Below are 12,920 nucleotides of genomic sequence, written 5' to 3' on the forward strand. Positions count from 1 at the left end.
TGGGTGAATAGATAGATAGATAGATAGATAGATAGATAGATAGATAGATAGATAGATAGATAGATAGATAGATAGATAGATAGATAGATAGATATATACATACATTTTGATGCCGTTGTTCTCCCTCTGACTCTGTTTAAATCTGGGGATTATTTTAACGACTTATTTGTCGTATGCTGAAACTGCCCGAGGTGTACTTGTCAGTGTTTGATTGTAAACAAACCACAGTAATTGTTGGCAACTATACATGATCCTGCTGATTATTTTTTTATTAAATGGTTTGGACTTTTGGTTGTGCATGATGTGTATCTTGTTTGAATTGTTTTTTTTTTGTATAAAATAATAACCTCAAACACTGAAAAGTAGTCCACTTAAAGATGCAAAAACAGAGAGAAACACTGCTCTTGTTAGTTTTATAACTTGCAGTTTGGTTGCTTAGAGCAGTGATTCCCAACCAGGGGTACGTGAGCGTATGACAGGAGGTACATAGAAAAATTTCCCAGGTGTGTAACAAAATAAAATAAAAATAGGACTGAGATCTGTAGAGCCCTATGGTTTCCACAATATGGAAAATGCAAACAGAATCACAAAACTGCCACAACATGGAATCCTGTATAAAACGTGGAATCTCACAGAATTTGCTCGTTTGCGGTATTTGATGTATTTTGGACACTGCTGCTTCCTGCACCTGCCATTAACCTACCTGGTTTAATTACTTACTCACTTTCAAGGCAACGTACTTATCTTTATGTTTAATTTGAGTTGAAAAGAATAAAATGCCTGAGAATTAAATGTTCTAGGGGGTTAAATGAATAATTTTCATTTAATAATCAGCTGTTGTACATTATAGTTTTGGAGAATCATCATTACGTTTGACAGAGGGGGTACTAGGGGTATGACAAAATGGCTCAGGGGGTACAGAAGTCTGAAAAGGTTGGGAACCACCGGCTTAGAGTGTGAAGGGCCCCTCGCTCTGCTGTGCCCAGGGCCTGGTTTCCTCTGAATCTGTCCGTGTCTGCGTGTGTTTTCAGGCTGCTCAGAGATAAATACTTCTGTCTGCCTCCTGGACCACTGCAGTGTTTGTAGTAAAAACATGCCGGCAGATGTCGGGGTTTCAGTTAAATTAAAGCCGACCGGTTCAGAACAAACGGGTGGACTGCGAGTCCTCTGCTGCTCCTGCAGGGGGGTTCGACCCTCGCGTGGCCTGCTGTGTTCCTGACGTGATCAATAATCTGATCGATGCAGACGCTGACACAGAAACACACTGCTGCTCTCTGAGCCGTCAGCTCGCTGGTTTAACCCCTCATTCCAGCAGCAGAACCGCTCCAATGGTCAGGCTGTAAATAATTACCTGCTGCTCAGTTTGGATCTGAAGTGAAACCCAGAAGCTGCAGAGGAGAACCACGTCAGGATGGCGGTTATCTGAACGGACCATGAAAAGCACAGAGGTGCACTTTCTCACCTCAGCAGCTCTGAAGCTGCTGTGTTCACATGCAGGAGAAAACAGACGGTCAGCAGCTCGTTGTGTAGAAACACACAGAGGGACAGAAATCCAACAGAGCTGCAGCTCATCAGCACCTAAAACCTCTGCATGATCACGTGTTAATGCTAACAAACTGTTGTGTTTCCTAAAACCTCACACAGCTCAGGTAAAATGAACAAACGTAAAACCAAAAAACAACCACATCCATTTGATCCCAATATCTATAAAGCCTCTTTTGTTGATTAGCTGTGGCAGCAATCTTAAAATGTCTTTTAGTTGTAAATCTATCTAATGATTAGTTTCTGAAAGTTTCATCAAATATTGTTCAGATGTTTAAATGACAAAAAACAGACATTAGCAAAAACATAAGCACCTCTTTACCTTTTCTGTTGTGAGCAATACAACCAAAAGACAAATATGGGACAAAACATGACATAAATACTGACTACAACAGGACTTATGTAACTCTTATAAAGTTTATAAAAACTAAACTTATCTAAAAATTAAAAGATGTCCAAAATAGCAAAAAATAAATAAACTAGAAGCACTCGGAGAGTGCAAACCTCCGCCAAGACCAGTTATCCTGTAAGAGTTAATGCGCAAAAGCAGAGATGGAAACACATTTGCCGAATAAGTTCTGACGTAGCGAACATTTAAGCAGGCAGTATGTACGGGATTTCTTCTTGGTGGAGTCCAATGTGAAAAAAAAAAGTCAGACTCGTCACCCGATGTTATTCATCATCAAACTGGTGTCAGATTAAGCTCCTAAGTTTTCATCAGTCACATTTCACCATGTAAAACGTCTGTTTTATCCCCTTGTGTGAGTTTGTAATGGTTTGACTCTCTTTATAAAGTGCTTCCTGGCTCCCCCCGTCTCCAAACTGAGGTCCGGCAGCTCTCTGTTTACAAGCCTAGTAGAGAGAAACTGTTTTGATTGGTTGTTTCGGAAATGTGGTGTGTTTGAGGAAATGGGAAAAATAGGTTTCATGGTGCAGTCACGCACTTCCTGGTCACAAAACGTTCTGTAAATTTGCATATTGTGGCAAAAATTATTCATCATTAGGCCCTAAATGTGGTTTTAAAATTACTTTTATAAAGTTTGAAGTCCGTGCTGTCCAATCCAGCTCACTGTTTTTTACAGAAGCCCTGTGAAAGCATCACAGCTTTGCCGATCTCAGAGTGTTAAAAGAAAAAAATTTCTGTATCCGCATCGTGATCCAGAACATCACCAAAATTTAAAGTTGTGTTTTTTGGCCCAGCATCCGCATGTGGTAAAAATGTCATGACAATCCGTCCACAAGTGTTTGAGTGATTTTGTCCACAGACGGAAAGACATACGCGACCGAAAACATTACCTCGCCCTTGGCGGAGGTATTAAATGAGGTCTGTAATCAGAAAGGCCACTTTTAAAGCAACAAAGTAAAAAAACACTAAACCATGACGATCATGCAAAACAGCAGTGAAACTCAGAATAAACAGACACAAAAAGAACAATTAAACAAAAGAACTGTAAAACACACACAAAGAAAAATTTAAGTTTGCGAAACAAGCACAAGTACTAAGAAATATTAAAACAAAAACAAACTAAAAGAAGATATAAAAAACTAATTAACAAAAATGTGTTTCAATTTTGACTATTATACATTGTCACTTATTTTAAATCATAATAAAAACAGAAAAATAGACTTAAATATTTCACACAGACACAAATAAAAAATCAACTTCAGAGAATAAAATAAACAAAATATGTAAGCAGTATAGTTTCATAACATAAGGTTACGATAAAAACTGTTTACACTGAAATGACAAATAAAAAAAAGACATAAATAACAAAAAGAGCCAGGAACAAATACCCAAAGACAGACTTTAACTGATATTAATATGATTTTAAATGTCAAAAAGGAATAAAAGCTGAACTTTTTTCTTCTCAGAATTGCCCAGTTTAAGGCATCAGGCCGGTGCGCAGCTACAACCTAAACTTAGAAAAAGACTAGCTAAAATATTTTAAAGGGTAGTCTGCAGCTAAAAGTTGTTAAAAGCTGACTAAAAGCTAGCCTGGCCCTTGCCTTCCTACGCAGCTCCGATCAATTCTAGTTTCCCTTCACTGCTCCGTCTGGGGCTTCTCCCAGTGAGATGGATTTCACTGGCAGATTTTTAGCCGGGCCAATCGGAGAAGAGCGTCAATTTTCTGTGCAGTGTCTGCTTGTAGTTTATTTTACCTGGGCCAATCAGCAAACAGAAGGAGGGGCTTTGAACGATATCAATTTTCTGTGCAGTGTCTGCTTGTAGTTTATTTTACCTGGGCCAATCAGAGAAGAGAAGGAGGAGTTTTGAAAGACATCGATGTTCTGCACAGTGTCTGCTAGTTATTTTAGCATACGGCAGTGGAGGAAGTGAATGAAACCAGTCCGTGTTGATAAGGCTTCCAAATTAAAATAAATTTGTCTGACAAAGCAGCAGCTCTCATTTACAGTCGTCTCGTTCGGCTCGGTATGTTTCTCCTCTCAGTAGGGTTGTTTACAGCACACGCGATTTCCGGTTAGCTTCTTAGCTTAGCCTCCTTCACAGCGACAACACATACAGTACATGCTTCAGCAGAGGCCACGCCTCCTGCAAGAAATCGATTCTCTGTGCATCAAGTCCGGACCCTTGTACGAAGCAAAGTGAAGGACAGGGTCTGGTTTTAACCAGGCTAACTTAAAGCTAAAGTAATAAGAACACAATAAACAAAACATTAAAAGAGCAGCAAATGTTTAGCTAAAAAACACAATAGCAAGCAGTTTTAAACGACTGAATGTTTTTGAGCAGTAAAAAAAGCTGTTACAAATCAAAGACTTGTTTACAATAGAACAATCCTTTAATTTGTTTTTATTAGTGAAGTTAGCTTTAAGATTAAAGTAGCTAAAGGCTAGCTAAAAGTGGCAAAAACTAGCCTACTGTACTTAAGTCAGTAACAAAAGACAAAGGCAGAGCAGCCGAAGCACAACTTTTTATATTTCAAAAAGTAGGCCTGGATAAGACACTGAAACAGAAAGCCACCATCTCCTAAATAAGCTGAATGTTTTGATATATGAACACATTAACATAAGTTCAACATTTTGGAAATATAATTTACTTGTATAAAATAATTCAACTGAAATAAACCAAAGCAGTCGTAGTAAGATGTTTTAATGGTGAAACATTTCAGTTTTTCAGTAGTATTTGTGCTTCAGATAAATCATCTCAGAAACACTGAGTGCATAACTTTTATTCTAGTATTTTTATTGTTTAGTAGTATTCCATTCAAAGTTAACTCGGGACAGCATCTCTGTGTAATAACGCGCACACGCGAGGCGCGCCCCCGGCGATGCACGCGCCGCTCGGCCCCGTGCTGCAGGTAGTAGCTCCGCCCCCTCCCTCCTACCGCTTTAAACACAATAACCGCCGCTTCTCTTCGGGCTCAAAGCTTCGCTGCCTCCGGGACGAAGCTGCTGGGAGTCCGTAGCGCCTCCTCCGGTCCTCCTCGGCCCACAGGTGAGCTCCCCTCCCGGGCCTCCGGGCTCCTGTTGTTACCGTGATGCTTTGAGCATGTACTCTCATTCACTGGCTGTTGCTGCGTACTTACTACGACGTCGGTACCGGGTCACACACGGATGAGACTTGCCGTAGTAGGAGAAATATCTGTACAGGTTCGATGCTTTCTGTTTTTGTTTTTTTAAATCCGACACATGTGAGGTATAATCGGGTTTAAACGGGCCACCGGTGCCCGTTTTGCCCTCATTGTTGTGGCTGAAGTTTGCTGGAAGTGATGTAATGTATCCCCGGTGCGGAGCCAGCAGCTCGGGTCTGCGCCGGACTCCGTGTAAAAAAGCTGCCTTTTAAACGCAGCACTGCCGGTGTTTTCTGGGTTGTGTGTTTGGATCAGGGTTCGTCCGGTTGTGTGTTGATGAATTCGGCTCACACAGCGGTTGTGGTTTGTTTTCAGGGAGTTTAAACGTCCGGCTGCGGTTTCCTCTCCAGCCAAGTGTTTAAACGTAGTTAATCTCTTCTTCCTTTTTTGACTAATCATGGATGTCTAAAACTTAAGTTAGTTATTTGGCAACTCTTTACCTCACTGTGAAAAGTATTTTTATTTAATATCAGCTTTTAATTTATTCTAAAAAAGGGAAAATGTCCAGAAAAGAAAAAGTACAAAAACACCTGACCACCTTTAATTCTTCAACAGAAATTATACTTTACTTAATATCATTTAGTTTTCTAGACTTCATTGAATTTCAAAACTCTTCTTTCAATGCTAGTTGCATTTTGTCCATGTTTTCTTTGTCAAGTTGATCCCATACCTCTGCTTCAATAATCTTCATATCCAGACTTTTAGGAGTCTAATGCTTAATCTCGTCAATCTCATACTTTGCAGATGGTTTTGCACAGCAGATCAAAAAGTGGCGGTGCTTTTCTCTTTATAACTCCATCAGTTTTTAGTCCTCACTAAAGAATTTAATCTCAAACGATGAAATAACCTCTACTGTGTTTTACTGGTGGATTTACAAACTCCATATTTCAACTGTTCCTAAAAATGTCAACATCTGGAATTTAAACCCCCTATAATATATGATGTTGCTGACAAGTTTAGCAGTATTGCAGTTATTTTTTTGCCATATCATCAGGCATTTCTGTGTGCAGACAGAATCTTCTCTGGATAAAGGTTTATAAGCGATCTTAAATCATCCCTACAGATGTTAAAAACCAGCAGGTCTTTTTTTTTCATGCGTGAACCATCATCAGTGTGATTCATCACTTCTCTAAGAAGTTTTCTTGAAGCAGAAACGAGGAGTTGGGTTTTCTGTCAGGGCTTTAAATTCAAGAACATTATTCAGCGGGATTCACAGGAGAATAATGTGCTGAAAGAACAGGAGGAGGAGGAGGAGGAAGAGCTCCTCCCAGTCTGGATGATTTACTGTTTATTCGCTGAGCTGATGGGAGCTGCTGCTGCTGCTGCTGGAATGTGGGAGAGAAAATTAGAACAAAACCTTCACAGGAGGCGGGGTGAGATGATGACGGCTGAAGCTCTCCCACAAACAAAGTTTCTGGATTAGTGAGCTGCTTGTTTGGTGGTGAAAGAGCCGCCAGTCTGATACTCACCAGTGTTTGCACCACAAATCAAAAGACCTTCATGTTGGCTGTACACTGTGATCTGACGTTGGCTCTTTAGATTACAGGAACAGTTTCATTGTTTCTTTAAACTATTAAAGGAAGCTGTGCGACACTCAAACAAAAGTTCATAGTGGTGCCATGAAGTGGATTGTTTTCTTTATCCTGTTGGATTTCTGGCTGTTTACAATGCTTTTATTATATTTTTAGCTTTTCACATGTTTCTATAAGAATGATTAGGTTTTAATTATTTCTAACAATATTTCATTCCATTATGCAGATGATATGGATTTTTATGCCCATCTGTTAAGTCACTTGATATGACACGACTTTTCAGCCGAAGACCTTTTGGCTATTATTGAATCACAAGTGACACGCCCCCTAGTTGCAGCAACTGCAGACTATTTTCCTCCAACAAAGTTGTTGAGATAGATATAGTGTTGTGTGCTTATGGTGGATTATGTGGCATATTTTGTAAAAAAAAAATAAATAAAGAAAGTAGCGGTGGGAAGTGGCTGCTGTTGGTGACTGCAGAGACTCCTAAGTGGGAGGGTTCTGTGGCGTGTAGGGCTGCCACGATTAATCGATTAACCGACAACTAATCGATTATTTAAATAGTTGATGACTAATTTAATAATCGATTAATCGTTTTCTTTTTTTTGTGTTCGTTTTTTTACTCTCCAAACTGCTTTGACACCTTCCACTGCCACATCTGCCTTTCTGTCCTTGACACACATGCACAGTAGTGGTAACTGGGGTAGGCCGWGGACGTCACAAGACATTATACAGTCAGGCTCTGGTATCATGGCTACCTGACAACAGAGCTCAAAGTGTGGGATCATTTTAAGAAAATGAAAGAGAAACCTGTGTAATATCTGCAGAGCAGAACTTACCTTCCACAGCAATTATTTTTAGTTAGCATATAGCTAAAATCYAACCATGGTTATATAATAGCAGCTGCATTCTGACGTGATAAGCTGTATGTTTTATATTCAATTAACGTATGATCCGATTAGTCGACTAATCGAAAAAATAATCGGTGATTAATCAATTATAAAAATAATCGTTTGTGGCAGCCCTAGTGGCGTGTTGAGTAATTAATAACTGACAGATAAATGGCTGCTTGTGAGCATCACCTCACCTCCATACCATCATAATTTTAAGATACTGTCACCAAACAAACAAAATACCTTTATACCACCCAAGCGTAAACCCTGATATTCATATTCAAAAGTAGCAATCATTTTCTAAGCGGGTTGGATCTGTTTTGGTCTAGTCGTTTCAAGCATGCCCAGTTGTTTCATCTCAGCTCACTACAGACTTTGAATTGAAAAAGCCTCCTGGATGGAAAGTGAAACGTCTTCAACTTTAGAATTGAATATTACTCCTAGTACATATAACATTTATCTGCAAGTTCTAACCATTGATTGTTCAATGATGGCACAAAAAGTAACCACTTGGTAATAGTTTCTAAAAATATGTTGAACTTATAGCATGGGTCGACAGGAAATTTACTATTAAAAACATTTAAATTTGAAATATTCACTCCAAGTATCTCACTTAGTCAAGATGGAAGCATAGTAACAAATGAATGCCAGTCTTTTTCTGTGCTATTGTTTTTATTTGACACACTCACAGTAAGTGTTTTTAATCACACAACTTAAACACTGTTAAACAATGCCCTGCCCCGTACCCACTATGATTAGTCAGTACATGTAACGTTAGCCAAAATACTGTATACCTTCTTGAACATTTGTAAAATGACAGATTATCACAAATTTAGGTAAACGTATTTTGCAAAGGGAATTTAAACAATACGGGTTGTTAACTCTGGACACGTTCAGCGCGTGCAGCAGCTGTTTTCTGTTGCGGTGCGAAACATTGAGAACATGTAGTTCATACACTGCTCTGGGTTATCTTTCCTGTTTAATTTATAATGTTCCCACACTTTTGACAATTTCTATCGTTCTCTGGGCACTTCGTTTTGGGACTCTTAAATCCATGATTTCACCTGGTTGTACACCGGATAACCAGGAGGTGGGAGCTGGTTGTCCAAAATGAAAATAGGTTGCTCTGAAAAACCTAAAAGTCCCCATGTCGACCCCTGTATTGTACTGTTTTATTTGTCCTCTGGCTGTGAAAGACTTGGGTTTTAACTTCCGTTTCTCCATGATTTCCTTCAAATACCTTCACTGAACTGATGTACGATTCAGAGAACTTCTTTGCCTCAGTGTATTGCCGCACCAAATGTCTCTGGTAATGCTGTCAGTTTCACAAGTGGTGTTATAGTCATTCCAAGCTTAAAGCCATTCTCTTTAATAATGACTTAAATACAGTTATCACAGTGTTATTCATCTCCTGGTTGGATTACTGTAACTCTTATTTTGGTACCAGCTAGTCTCTGTTGCCTGTCTGCAGCTGGTTCAGAGCTCTGTTGCCAGATTTCTAACTGGTTCCAGAGAATAAAAACATCACCACTCCTGAGTTAGGGAATCTCTGTACTTTTAGAAAGAGGAAAGATGTCAGATCTCATTGATTCTAGACGGTCTTTTTTGCATGGATAATTCATACTCCAAGAGAAACCACGAGGGAGAAGTTGTGGTAAGTCCTTCCACTGGAGCACACAGTGCGGTTCTCACAGAGGATGTTTACTTTCAGCTGATTATGAAGGAGTTTGAGGAGAAAAATGTGGAATTTCTGTTGCTAATTGAATAGCTAGGTGCTGTTTTATAAATTTGTGAGACTGCTTTGTTTAGACACACTATGTGGGAATGATATACGAGACACGCGCTCTCCTGGTCATCACCACAGAGAGTCGTGTTATCTCCTCCAAGCAAAACTGTCCAGTCTTCTTCCATAAGTTCTTTAACTTTCTTTATAACTTTATAATTTCTTTATAACTTAACTTTCTTTACCATTGTCACAGGATGTAATGATGGCTGTATTTTTTGAAAGCCTTAGCCAACAGCTCCTAAGCTGACACTGCTCTGAGAGAGCAGCATCAATCAGTCAAATTTGTTTCTTTAAATTTAAGTTTAATTATTTAAATAAACATGCCCACAAAGTTCTGATCAGTTGCACAATGCTTGAAAGAAAATAGTTCTGACTCGGGGCATAATTCTGGGTCTCAGCATGGGGTGCAAGCTCAGCTGTGCAATTTTCGGCATTCCACCTCCTCAGTGAGACACAATGTCTTATCTCATGGACAATCAACCAGACTTTAGTGTCTCTCCCTTAGCTTCCTGTTAAATGCAGAATTCATTTTTAAATTCTGTTTGTTTTTAAAGCTTTGCATAGCCTGGAATATGAATATTTTTCTGAACTTATCTGCCCTTATTCAAATTCTAGATCTCTTAAGGGCTCGACACACGGGAGGCGACGTCGCTCGCTCTCCATTCATTTCCTATGGAGCCTGTGCGGTGAGGCGACAATCGCTTGCCCTCCTCCAGCTAAGCGACCGGCGAAAATAGTGCATGTGAAATTTCGTACACGTAGACATGCACACGCGAGCTTGCGATGCGACATATGAAAGTTGAAAAATTTTCAACTTTTGTTGCTGTCGCTTAGCGTACAACCAATCAGTGAGGGTTTCATTGACTGACCAATGAGAGGAGAGTATGCTACACACTGCAGTTAGCTAACACTTTCACCAAGTGATTACTAAAAAAGGCAGCTGTGTGGGAATTTGTTGGCGCCACGGTGAAGTTATCCGATAAGTTTTACCTCATAAAATCGTATCTTAGCATGCATTTGTTTTTCAATATCATTAGCATCGCAAGATTTGTTTAGTTTACACGTTTGTAATGCACACCCCACTTTTTATGAACCACCAATAACCTTTACAAGAGGCAGTAGAAGAACCAATCAAATTTCTTGAAGACAAGCGATCTGAGAGCATGATTCGCAACGCTGCAATCGCTATCGCGTCCCGTGTGTCGGGTTTCACCCTGGCTGCGATGACAGCTGTTAATTGCTGTAGTTTGTCGCTGCCCGTGTGTCGAGCCCATTAGTTCTTCTATTAAACAACTCCTTTTATATGTTCCATATTCTAGATTACTAGTAGGAATGCGCGATATAAACTGTATCCTGTAGAAACAATATAAATTTGTCCTATGATAGAGATCTGTAGTCTACCGGCCAACCGCGCAATTCTTTTTGATGATGTAACCGGCTGGAGTCAAAACAGAGGAAGCAGGAAGCAGCGTGGCTGAGAGCGCAAATGAAGAGGGGGGAAAAAAAACTTATCCGGACCTGGTTCGGGTGTGTGAAAATGAACGCCGAACTGTTTACAAATTTACGTGACGGTGCGTCCTCTGGTCGGATGCCGACCGACCACACTGCAGCGGGAGGAGCACGTCACTGCATGTGTGAAGGGCTCGACACACGGGAGGCGACGTTGCTCGAGGCGACTGTCAGTGCAGGTGAAGTCAGTGCTCAGGTGGGATGCACAAAAATCAGTCTGGACCTCGTTTCTCCTGCGGTCATAGCGCGACGACGCACTGCCGAATGCGCGCGCACTCCAAAGTGCGACTATAATTATTGTCACCCTGCCGGAGCGTGCACAGTTTAAACAGGTGGAGTGCAGAAAAAATAATCTGCAAAGTGTATAGAAAGGAATAAATACAAGCAGATCTCCCTTAAATTAAATTTTTTATGGGAGACTTTAAAGTGTCCCTTAAAAAAGGAGATTTTAAGGTCTAAAATTTTTACCTAAACATATTTATTCCACTCAATTAATGTGTGATTTATTTATTTTCTATTGTAAGTTTTACATCGTGAAATATATCATTACCGCCACTCAACATAATGTATATCGTGATATAAATTTTTTGCCATATCGCACATTAATTACCATTAGTGAGAAGATCGGCTGATACTTTGATGAGATTGGTGGAAAAGATTGGCTTCTCAGCTACCTCCACAAAGGTCTGAAATTAGCTGCTGTCCTGTTCTCTGCTGTGAGCACAATGTCCAGTTAAAACAAGTTTGTATTGTTTCATGGTTTCTAGTGTTCAGTGTTCCTCAGTAAAATAAGGTTGGAACATTGAAGGCAGGGTTCGACAAGATTTTTTTATTTTTTACCTGCCTTGTCGGGCAGGTGACAAAAAACGTTACCAGTGTGCACAGTCCATCACAGCCTCAGATCTCCCCAGCGTCACTCCATCAGTCCAGTGAGACACACTTTTCAAACAGGTAAATATTTCTTTTTCAGAACAGGTGAGTATTTCTTTTTTTCAAAGCAGTTAAAAATTCATTTTTCACAACAGACGAGTTATTTCTTTTTTCAACACAGATGAATATTTCTTTTTCAGAACAGGTGAGTATTTCTTTTTTTCAAAGCAGGTAAATAATGATTTTTCTGAACAGGTGGATGCTTCTTCACAGGACAGGTAATGCTTCAGGTAATCATCTCCCATAATAACAGGTAAGTATTTGTCTATAAAGGTTAATTTTTATCATTTGAGATCAGATGGGTCAGTTAGAATATACAATCTACAATCTATGTACAACATAAAATAACAAAGTAAATCATACCCTGAATTAAAAGGGTGCAGAGTGAAGAAAAAACTCTTAAATGTGCCACTTATTTTCAAAAATCAAATGAGCTCAAGCTGGAAAGATCTCCAAATTTAAAAAAATAAGTAAATAAAACAAACCAAAAAAACATTGTACTATTTTATCCTAAATTACATAAATAATAATGTGTATTTGCTTTTTTGTTGTATGTAGTTATTTTTTTAGTGAAATAAATTTTTTGCATTGAAAAAAAAAATTAAATATTTTGTTTACCTGTTCTGATATTTTATGTTAGCATCTTTTTTTCTGTTAATATACCTTAGTTTTGGACATTTTATGTCTAGTTAACTTTTGAGATGCCTGAATTTTCTTAATCTATTGCCTCTAATTACTCCCACAAACTTTACACTTCTTATACAGTTTTATATGAAATGTAGGGATTTTTACCAAAGAAGTGATACTCAACACTTCCCATTCCCATTCTGAATTACGAGTATTCAGCTTCTTACCTTCTGCAGACAGTCGTTGAGCTGTGATTCGTAAACTCAACACTGAAATTTAGACATTCATGGTCATTTTATTCAGAGAAGAGTAACGGGCTACAGGAAGATTGAAAACAAACATTATGTTCTGATCGTTTCTCAGCAAAAGAAAAACCTAAACATAATCAGTCGCACCTCAGCACATCTGCACAGGAAAGTCCATCCATCCATCCATTTTCTTCCGCCTATCCGGGGTCGGGTCGCGGGGGCAGCAGCTTCAGAAGGGAGGCCCAGACCTCCCTCTCCCCAGC

General features: G+C 39.4%; 1 protein-coding gene across 4 annotated transcripts in view; it reads left to right on the forward strand.

Moving 5' to 3' along the window:
* Window positions 1–12,920, forward strand: part of usp54a (ubiquitin specific peptidase 54a) — a gene marked incomplete at its 3' end in the record, with an annotated part of 79,553 nt that overhangs the window by 17,164 nt on the left and 49,469 nt on the right. Inside the window, 1 exon segment of one of the 4 annotated variants that reach the window (XM_014020174.1) lies at window positions 4,896–4,996. 4 annotated transcript variants of the gene reach the window in all.

The sequence above is a fragment of the Austrofundulus limnaeus genome, unplaced genomic scaffold (assembly GCF_001266775.1).
Source record: "Austrofundulus limnaeus strain Quisiro unplaced genomic scaffold, Austrofundulus_limnaeus-1.0 Scaffold243, whole genome shotgun sequence".
NCBI classification, from domain to species: domain Eukaryota; kingdom Metazoa; phylum Chordata; class Actinopteri; order Cyprinodontiformes; family Rivulidae; genus Austrofundulus; species Austrofundulus limnaeus.